The sequence below is a fragment of the Adiantum capillus-veneris genome, chromosome 2 (assembly GCF_014529385.1).
Source record: "Adiantum capillus-veneris isolate H3 chromosome 2, ASM1452938v2, whole genome shotgun sequence".
Lineage (NCBI taxonomy): Eukaryota > Viridiplantae > Streptophyta > Polypodiopsida > Polypodiales > Pteridaceae > Adiantum > Adiantum capillus-veneris.
The window spans coordinates 65,222,787-65,234,662 of record NC_140932.1 but is presented as its reverse complement, the minus strand read 5'-3'; positions in this window follow the sequence as shown (position 1 = coordinate 65,234,662).

The following is an 11,876-nucleotide window of genomic DNA, read 5'->3' as shown; positions in this document are numbered from 1 at the left end:
GTTTTTATGCTCCCAGTCATTCATGCTTCGGCACATGGTTGCAATTGTGACTAGGTGTGATGTTGCTAGAATGACACGAGCATTTGTTTGAAAGAAGTAACCGTGCGTGAATGCACTGGCACATGGTTGTAATTGCGGCTAGGTGTGTCATTGCAAAAGCGTAGGGTGATTAGGTTTTATGTTGCTCCCAGTCATTCATGCTTCGGCACATGGTTGCAATTGCGACTAGGTGTGTTGCTGCTAGAATGAAAGGAGCATCTGTTTGAAAGAAGTCAGCGTGTGTGGATGCATTGGCACATGGTTGCAATTGCGGCTAGGTGTGTCATTGCAAAAACGTAAGATGACTATGTTTTATGTTGCTTCCCGTCATTCATGCTTCGGCACATGGTTGTAATTGCGACTAGGTGTGTTGCTGCTAGATTGACGGTAGCATCTAATGCATGAATGTGTGCTCAAATAATTTCATAATGCTTCATATTCTTGAATCTTGAAAGAAGACATCGTGCGTGGATGTACTGGCACATGGTTGCAATTGCGACTAGGTGTGTCATTGCAAAAGCGTAGGATGACTATGTTTTATGTTGCTCCTAGTCATTCATGCTTCGGCACATGGTTGCAATTGCGACTAGGTGTGTTGCTACTAGAATGACAGGAGCATCTGTTTGAAAGAAGTCACCGTGTGTGGATGCACTGGCACATGGTTGCAATTGTGGCTAGGTGTGTCATTGCAAAAGCGTAGGATGACTATGTTTTATGTTGCTCCCAGTCATTCATGCTTCGGCACATGGTTGCAATTGCGACTAGGTGTGTTGCTGCTAGAATGACAAGAGCATTTGTTTGAAAGAAGTCACCGTGCGTGGATGCACTGGCACATGGTTGCAATTGCGGCTAGGTGTGTCATTGCAAAAGCGTAGGGTGACTATGTTTTATGTTGCTCCCAGTCATTCATGCTTTGGCACATGGTTGCAATTGCGACTAGGTGTGTTGCTGCTAGAATGACAGGAGCATCTGTTTGTAAGTTGTTGTACGGTGAGGCATTGGAACATGGTTGCAATTGCGATTAGGTGTGTCACTACAAAAGCGTACGAGATCTATGGTCTATATTGAACTTTTTCTTTCACGTAGAAAAGATCCAAATGCAGTGGCACATAGTTATATTTCACAATGTGTTGTTTACAATAATACCATTGCAGGCAAAATGGATCCTTCTGCTACTTCAATGATAGAGTTCAAAAAGAAAATTAGACAATTGTTGATTACGATCGTCAGTGCACTAGATCTCGACGATATAGCGCAGATTGTTGCAGATGAGTTTAGATTGCAATCATTATACAGTGAGATTGCCCGCAAAATGTTGTTGTTATATCCAGACAAAACAACCGAATCAATAAACTCATTACTGAGCAGTTGGGTGGGCAATTTGTTGAAGGTGGCCTCTGATTTGAAAGAGGAATGTCCTCAAGAAGTAGACAAGGGTAAGCTAGAGCATTGGAACACTAGATGGAGAGCTGAAAAGGAGAGGTCAAGGCGAGCATCCCACATAGACACACAGTTTGGCCTAAGCAAGAAAATGCGAATGGCTATCACCAGAGTTGTGGGGAGCAACCAAGTTGGAGAACCGTTTATTGAGGAGGTTGTCATTGAGGGAACATCGGGTTCTACTGCTTCTGCCAGTCACCTGGAGAGCAGTATATACAATTTTGAATGTAGTATGACTCTCGGCATTCCAAATAAGTCCATTAAGAAGATCAAGTAACTTGGGTCAGGGGCTTATGGCACAGGGTGGCAAGTTCATATCAAAGGGATCAGTTTCCTTCCTGCAGCGAATACTTATTGTGCCAAGGAGTTCAAAGGACAGGCCAAGCATCAGTGGAAAAAATTTGCATCAGAAAGTGGGGTAGATCTCAACCATAGAGGGATTGTGAGGATTATTGCCCACTCTGTAACGTTGCCATGGTTTCTGATATTCCCCTACTTCAATGGGGGAACTTTAGGTGATCTTATGGAGACAGTGCCCCATCCACATGGATCTTTCACGATGCTTGTAGCTCATCAAGAGGGGAAAGAAAAGATCCCTGCAGACTTTAAATGGGAGCAGCCCTCTGAAGACCAAAAAACACGTATCAAGAGTCTGTGTAATCATGCTCCCTCGTTGATCCATGCCTTGGTGAAGGCATTGCGATTCGCACATGATGAGGGAGTGATCCACAATGATCTCCATCCATGGAACATCATGTTGGACTTTACTAAGGATCTCACTCCCCATATTGGAATAATTGATTGGGGATTGGCTCTGCGTGTTGGCTTAGAGACACAAAAGACCAACAATACCGATGAAAACTGGAAAAAGCTTCATCCTTGGCGAGCTCCTGAGTTACTAGATGGCAATCACCCGTGCCCATGGACCAAGGCCACAGATATGTACGCCATAGGATGGGTGATATGGCAATTTTGTAAGTTTTGTGGAGAGTTCTCTTACTACTACAGCACAGATTGGTTCAAACATAAGGTTTCAGTGGAGGTACAAGCCATATCTAGGATTGTTGTGGAAGGTTGGGTGAGGAAGAAATCCACAGAGAAAGACCTTGGCACTTTTAGACGAAGAATTAGAAAGATTTGAAGCCCAGCCAGAACGATGCTTATGCCCTCCCTCTGAAATGAGTGTAGCCTTTTTTTGATGGATATATGATGTACTTTATGAAGCAGGGTTTTCTGAGACTTTTGACTTATAAAAGCACTTTTAAAATTTGGGTTTTATGCGCCATGGATGATGTATGAGTAATAAAAACACTTTGTTATATCTCAATAGACAACAAATTTTCTATGAGTTTTGTTTTTTCTCTTAAGTTTCAAGCAATAAGCCATGTGGAATCACTGATTTTCATTCATTGATTTAAAAAATGGTGGTTACTCTTATATCAATTGATTTTCGTAAAATGGTGGTTACTCTTAAATCAATTGATTGTCGTTAAATGGTGGTTACTCTTATAGCAATTGATTATCATTAAGTTTGTATGTCGTAACTGAAGTATAGTGTTTAGTCAGGATATGGATAATGATAATCAAAGGGCTAAGTGCCCTTTTGAGCGTCTCAGATCCATGTGTCAAGGCGGTGGAGTGAATGACATCGCTCGAATTGCAGCTCGTTGCTCCCAGTGGGCCAATCGAGTGGGTACACAATGGAAAGAGGTGAACTCTAGGATTGACCGAGAAATGGTCAAATCCATATGGCCAAGCGTTGCAGATAACAACATCAAGAAAAGTCGACTCAAGCTATCACAATGCATTAATGCAGACATACGAGACAATGGAGAGAACATATATCTTGATGTTATGGGTCATCCTATGCATCATATGGATTTTCCATTGTGGTTTACCAAGATGTTATACATGCATTATGTCTTGGGTGAAGCAGTGGACTTCAGGTCAAGGACACCTCATATGACGGTTGAGGACATTTGCAGCAGTGCAATCACCGTCATATGGCAAGAGATGTCATTGGCACTAGAAGGTGAATCAATGGAATTGCACCAAGTTAAGGAGGAGCTTCAAACTCAACTCAAGCAAGCATCACAAGCTACACAAGGATCTCATGCAGAAGCAACCCTAAATAGAGACTTGCAAAGGGAGGTGAAGGTGCTATCTCGCCACGTAAAAGAGTTAGAGGCGACTATAAAAAAACAAAATGATGCCACATTGATTGATCACCCAACATATTGAGGCCCCTCCAGCTTCTGGTGAGCACGGTGGTCCTTGCCCCATATGTAGATCATTCTTTCATGAGTGGTGTGGTCACTTTAGCTTGCCATGTGGACATATGTACCATATATCATGCTTGATGCAAAGCATGATGAATAGCTTTCATTGTGCTATATGTGAGTATGAGATATCCAAAAAGCTATATGCAATGTTCAAAATATCGGAAGACTATAATAAGCTTAAAGGTCAGCGTGAATAGGAGAATGAAGATATTCTCATAAATATTTCGCTATCACTTGGATAGTTTTGTAACATTTGAAAACATTTACTCGTTGTCTTGCGAGAATTTATTAGTGAATTGTGACTCAATGGATTCTGAACTTAAACAGAAGTCACTCAATGGATTCGATAATCTATTAATTAAACCACCGTTGCTTGCTACGGCGGCGGGTCAAAGTTGGTTCAATTTTCAAATTCTCTTCAATCTCTTCTAAAGTACATGTAGTTTCTACTTCATGAGATTCCCCTTGCAGCTCACTATCTTCGTCCACCTCATCATTGGTTACATCATAAGTCCAGCGCGACATCTCCTCTTTGTAGTTCTCAGCTTGCACTCTTGCCAATAGCCGATGGTTGCAATACATATACACCAATTTTTCAGCTCTTGAATTTAGAAGGCGGTTTCTGATGGTGGAATGTACATATTTATATGTACTCCAATTTCTCTCAGAACTTGAATTGGATGCACATTGGGCTAGGATTCTAACAGTTAGGCGTTTAAGGGTGGGTGCACTACCACCATTCATCATCCACCACTTCCACGGTGGTTCCTCCGTGGCAAGTTTCTGCACAAATTCTATACCAAACTTACCCTCTTTGAGTTTAAACTTCATAAGATCAGTAACAGCTGATGCATGCTCATCAGGATCAGCATAAAACCTACTGATGCATGCCCATCAGGATCAGTAACAGCTGATGCATGCTCATCAGGATCAGCATAAAACCTGCGTATCACATCATAAAAGTCTTCCAGCACCTCCTCATCAAGTTTGTCTATTTCCATTGCCCAATACTCTGGATCCAATAAGAAAGCTACGCTATGTAGTGGACTATGTGCTCTAACCCATCGACCATGCATATACTTTCTCAGAATTTCTCTCCTCTTTTGAGTGAATGGTGTCTTCCAAGGCTTCACAATTGGCTCCTAGGGCTCCTATGGATTTGCAAGGCTTTCTTGAACACTCCACCAAGCCATCCACACCTTACCTATGTTAGGCAAGGCAGAATCCAGTTGGCGTAATGCAAGCATAATTGGCATCATGACATTGTGCACATCCACCACATCATCCGAGAAGTGGCGATCAGCTAGTAGATCTCTGATCACCCCTATTTTGCTTTTTATCTTCTCCCTTTGACCGGCCTCCCATTCTGAAAAAGTGGCACAAACAAATGTCTCCATCACAGCATTCTTATTTTTTATTAGTGATTCTACCGTATAGTAGTTGGTGCAAAATCTAGTTTCGCACGGTAGTTTTAACATAGTAGACATCCTCTGACGGTACATGTCAAGAACCCTCTAACGCTTCAAAACAAACTTGACTATTAAGAGAGCATTGTCTACTATCCATTTGAACCACTCTGTGTCATTACTCTTGTACCAATCTTGCAATACCAAGTTCAAGCTGTGTGTACTGCAACCAGCACTATATAGGTGAGAGAAGCGACGTTCAAGTATCCTACCTGCAGCCCTGCAATTTTTGGCATTGTCCATGATTACTTGGACAACATTTTCTTTTCCAAGTTCCTCAAGTGCGTCGCCAATGATGTCAGCTATAAAACTGCCAGACTTTATTTGACTAGATCTATCCACAACTTTGATAAAACATTCACCACAAGGACATACAAGCATGATGTTGATCAATGGCTGCCTTTGAACGTTGGACCAACCATCACTAACCATGGTGTATCCAGATTGTTCTGTTGCATTTAATATTACCCTTTGAATATCCTGTTGTGTGCTTGTGTAACATTTATCCAATGGTTGGTTTCTCATATGGTGATATGTTGGAGGGGTAAATCCAGCACCATACTCCCCAATGCGTTTCCAAGCTGACTTCCATGCATCACGGGTGACAATGGCCAATGATCCCCCGGTGAAATAGACGGTGATGGAGCATAAGATGTCGTGCGCACACTCACACACCCAGACAACTCAACACAACACAAGGAATTTACTTGAATTCCTCACCTCACTTATTGTCACTCAAAATATCCCTAAAAACTCTACCCACAAGCTCAATTCAAATTCCAAACGCCTCGACCTACAAGCCCTTGCCTGCCCGCAGACACTACAAGGTGAGTCGAGGTGATCAACACTTGAAATCACGCTTGATGGTGACCAAAATATACAAGAAAAACCATCCAAAAACCAAAAAATCTAGCCACAAAAGACCACTCTCAAACCATTGCAAAAGCTTCACCAAACACCACTCTATTGGACTCTTTGGAGTAGAGCCAACCCTAATGGCACCAATACAAGGTCACATAGTCTTGCAGAAAGCCGCACCTTCTTCCCTCAATTTCTTGCACACAAACATCCATGGAAACCTTATAACTCCCATAGACTCTCCCAAGTGAAAAATTGAAGAGAGAAAGCTCTCATTCACTCCTCCTCACACGCGAAAACAGGACGCGAACGCAACGGGACTGCATTAGACAACCTATAGGAACCCTGCTTCCTCCCACACACAGAGGGGTGAAAGTGTTGATATTACTGTTCAAAATTCCTCCCTCAGCCTCAACACTCACGCCACCGTGAGTGATGTGGCAATTGGAAGCCATTTCACACCTTTTTTGACCATTTTTTGACCTTTTTTGGCCCAGTTTTGACCCCCGCGGGGCATTTTTCAGAGGAAAAACCCCAAACGGACTCCAAAATTCACCAAATTTGTACGCTTGATCCTCAATACCCAAATCACTTTTCCACATCCCCAAATTCTATTTTTGACCACTTCTAGGGCGGTGCACGCATCACCGCAGATCAAGCACCGTAAATAGACAGTTACTGCATGTGTCAAACGTCTCGAGCGGGATGAGAGTACCCACACTTGTCACTTGCATTATTTACATTCTAGAAAGCTCAAACACATTCTCTAGAACCAAAATAAGCCACCTAAAACCGTATCCAAGGCCCCGATACCCTATACAGGCATGTACATATGCTCGACTGCGACACGCATATTTACAATGTGCACATGTTGCACCTTTTTTCGAACTTGAAACCACTTTGCAAAGCTCCCAAATGCATGTATTTACATCTTTTTGTACATATGACCATGCATATAAACGCTACCATGTACACACTAAAAGCGGTCTATCATCATTGCCCACCCTATAGGTAGAGCATTTATGCTCAACCAAGAGACTATTTGCATCTGGAACCACATCCCTCGCAAAATATTTCTTTAATCACGATACCCATTTATTCTGTAGCGCAAATGTTCACCAGACAATTTTTCCAACTCATAGGTGCCATTAGGAAATATATGTTTCACTCTGTATGGACCCAACCATTTGTCCCTCAACTTCATTTGAAAAGTAAAATCCAAGTGAGAATCATACATCATCACCAAATCTCCTTCTTTGATCTCTTTCTCTGGGAGCCTCTTATTCATTTTCTTCATCCTTGTCTCTGCTTGTTGAAGATAATAATCACTGGTTTTCTCTCTATTCATTCGCAGCAACTCTAGAGAAAGAATTCTTTCTTGGAGCTTGTCATTATGCTCACCTTGCATTCTGCACAACAACTTCAAGGCATCCAACTGCACTTGTATGGTCATAAGAGCTTCCTTTCCATAAACAAGTTCATATGGTGTAAACCGTGTTGACACTCTATACACAGTTCTATAAGCCCACAAACACTTTTCCAAGTCCAAGTCCCACTCTTTAGGATGCTCTCTAGCATACTTTGATAGCATCTTCACAATTTGACCATTGTAGTTCTCAACCAACCCATTGCATTGTGGGTAGTAAGGAGAAGAATGCCTATGCTGAATTTTCAATTTCTCCATGAGCAGCAACAAGTTTTCCCCTAAATCCTGGTCCACGATAAAAAATGATAACCATAGGAGCTCCAAACCTGCAACACACCTGTTCATATAAAAAAGAGGTCACTCTTCCCGCCATTACATCTTTTACTGCTTTTGCCTCCACCCATTTTGTCAAATAGTCCACAGCCACAAACCTTTTACCATTGTTGGTCCTTGGCATTGGACCTACAGCATCTACTCCCCATTTTGTAAATGCATCAAAAGACATTATAGCTTTCTAAGGCTCAGCTAAAAGCTTCTGATTTGCAAACACTTGGCATTCATGGCATGACTTGCACCAAAAATAAGCATCTCTCATCATAGAGGGCCAACAGTAACCTTCTCTTAAAACACGAAAGACAACCTGATCCTTGCCCTGATGGCCTATTTCTTCATGGCAGTGCTCCAAAATCAAGCCTATCTCTTCTTTGTATGGCACTTTTCTCAAAATTCTATCCTTGCCATAAAGCATGAGATCCTCACCTACCAATGTGTAGTTTCTTGCTTTTGCAACTATTCTCTTACGCCAAACCTTTGACATGCCCTCTGGACATTGCCCTTTACCAAGAAATACTTCTTGATCTTGTAATGATTCCCTTCCTGCATACAAGGCTTCCTTGACCTTTAAAGGAGATACCAAGGCATCCAACTTGTCCCTAGCCAACTCATCAGCTTCTTTATTCTGCTCACGAGGAACATGCTTAAACTGTATCTTCTCAAACTCGCGCAAAAGCTTCTTGATGCCATAGAACCACTTCTTCAAATTGTCTTTCTTAACATTCCACAAACCAAGCAACTGATTCATGACTAGCAATGCATCCCCTTTTGCAATGACCCTCTTCAGTCCAAACTCAACACATTGCTTCAACCCAAGGAAAAACGTGAGGTACTCGGCCTCATTGTTACTTTCAGCTTCATCAAGATTGTAAGCTCTACAAAAGATTACATCGCCTTTTGGGTTCTTAATGACTACCCCACCGCTTGCCTTTTGAAGAACTTTCTTGTATGCACCATCAAACATCATTGTATACACATCTGTAATATCTACTTCCTCTTCATGATCATCCTTGTCAACCCTTGGGTAAGATGGAAGCTATCCCCCCTTATGTACCACTATGTCCGCCAAGTGAGCTTTAACAGAATGATCCACTTTAAACTCAAACTCATACTCTTGAAGCTCCAAATTCCACTTTAAGATGCGCTTGCTAGGCTTCAAATGTTGTACTACATCCGGCAAAAGATTCGATGTGGTGAGCACATAGAACTTTTGGGGCAACAAATAGGTTTTAAACCTTCGACAAGCAAGAACCAAGGCAAATACCCACTGTTCCATTTCCGTGTAAGAGAACTTGCTTACATTCTTCATCTTGCTCTCAAAATAAACTGGCTTGAAGTTCCTTCCTTGATTTTGTAAGAGAACCGACCCAAAAGCTACTGCCCCACACTAATAGATACATAGAAAATCGACTGCAAGTGAGGAGGACTCACTGTTGGTAAAGCACACAATACCTCCTTGATGCCATCAAAATCCTGTTGCATGTCTTCATTCCATTCAAACCCTTCAACTCTTTGACTCAATTTCTGGAGAGGATACACATACTGACATAGCATCCAGAAAAAACGTGACAAGTACCTGAGCTTATGCAGAATGATGCCAAATCCTTTGTGTTGCTGGGTGGATCCATAAGTAATAAAGCCTTAACTTTCTATGGGTTAGCTTCTATTCCATTTTGGGAAACCACATGTCCTAGAAAATGGACTCTGGCATGAGCAAACTTACACTTCTTTGGGTTGAGTTGCCCACCCTCTTGTTGAAGCCTTTCAAAACTCAACCTCAACTTCTCCAAATGTGTGACCCTTGAGCTATAACACCCAATTTCATCCATGAAGACGCGAATGAACTTACCCAAGTAGGGACCAAACACTCTATTCATCCATCCTTGGAAGGTAGCATATGCATTAACCAGCCCAAAAGGCATTCTTTTGTAGGCAAAACAACCCCAAGGAGTAATGAAGGTCGTCTTCAATCGATCTTCAATTGCTATCAAGATCTGAAAGTAGCCAGAAAATCCATCCATGATTGAGTAACGTTCATGACCTACAACCTGATTGAAGATTTCATCTAGAAAGGGTAGTGGATAATGATTCCTTTTTGTGGAAGCATTCAAAGGTTTGAAATTGACACATATCCAACAGGATCGCCAAAGGATGATGGAGCAAAAGGTGTCGTGCGCGCACTCAAACACCCAGACAACTCAACACAACACAAGGAATTTACTTGAATTCCTCACCTCATTCACTGTCACTCAAAAGCTCCCTAAAAACTCTACCCACAAGATCAATTCAAATTCCAAACGCCTCGACCTACAAGCCCTTTGAAGTGTTGCAAAAACTCTTTAAAGTTAGCATGAACATCTTGCTGCAAACCTCTCAATTTTGTTGTCGCTTCTGTTGCGGTTAGTTTCTTTCCAGACCTGTCAAAAATTGCCAGCTTCACCTGCTCCCATGTTTGCTTTTTTTCTTCCTCTAAACCTTCAAACCACTCGCGAGCTTCTCCTTTGAGCACAAGAGGAAATACATGAAGCTTTGCTTCATCATTCACAATGTGCATACCAAGCATATGCCATTCGAAGTCCGCAATCCAATCCTTCACATCCTCCTTCCCTGTAAACACTGGCCGACTATACGCCATCCCTTTGAAGTTGCTTCTCCCTTGTGTGAGTAATTCCACAAAATTTGAAGTCTTTCACCTCAACCAAACCACCACTTTTCTTCAATGAAGCTCAAACTTCACAACAAAACCGCTTCACCTGGGTGCACAACCGGCAAATTTCCGCTCCCCAGCAGGATCGCCAAAGGATGATGGAGCAAAAGATGTCATGCGCACACTCCCACACCCAAGAAACTGAACACAACACAAGTAATTTACTTGAATTCCTGACCTCACTCATTGCCACTCAAAAGCTCCCTAAAAACTCTACCCACAAGCTCAATTCAAATTCCAAACGCCTCGACCTACAAGCCCTTGCCTGCCCGCAAACACTACAAGGTGAGTCGAGGTGATCAACACTTGAAATCACGCTTGATGGTGACCAAAATATACAAGAAAACCATCCAAAAAACAAAAACTCCAGCCACAAAAGGCCACTCTCAAACCATTGCAAAAGCTTCACCAAACTCCACTCTGTTGGACTCTCTGGCACCAATACAGGGTCACATAGTCTTGCAGAAAGTCGCACCTTCTTCCCTCAATTCCTTGCACACAAACATCCATGGAAACCTTAGAACTCCCATAGACTCTCCCAAGTGCAAAATTGAAGAGAGAAAGCTCTCATTCACTCCTCCTCACACTCGAAAACAGGACGCGAACGCAACGGGACTGCACTATACAACCTGTAGGAACCCTACTTCCTCCCACACACAGAGGGGTGAAAGTGTTGATATTGATCTTCAAAATTCCTCCCTCAGCCTCAACACTCACGCCACCATGAGTGATGTGGCAATTTGAAGCCATTTCACACCTTTTTTGACCTTTTTTGGCCCAGTTTTGGCCAGTTTTGACCCCCGTCGGGCATTTCTTGTAGGAAAAACCCCAAACGGACTCCAAAATTCACCAAATTTTCTATTCTTGATCCTCAATACCCAAAGAAGCTTTCCATATCCCCAAATTCTATTTTTGACCACTTTTAGGGCGGTGCACGTATCGCCGCAAATCAGGCACCGTAAATATACAGTTACTGCATGTGTCAAACTTCTCGAGCGGGATGAGAGTACCCACACTTGTCACTTGCATTATTTACATTCTAGAAAGCTCAGAAACATCGTCTAGAACCAAAATAAGCCACCTAAAACCATATCCAAGGCCCCGATATCCTATACGGGCATGTACATATGCTCGACTGCCGACACGCAAGCACGCATATTTACAATGTGCACACGTTGCACCTTTTTTTGAACTTGAAACCACTTTGGAAAGATCCCAAATGCATGTATTTACATCTTTTTGTACATATGACCATGCATATAAACGCTACTTTGTACACACCAAAAGCGGTCTATCAACGGCTTTAGCTAGTACAAGTTGTGCTG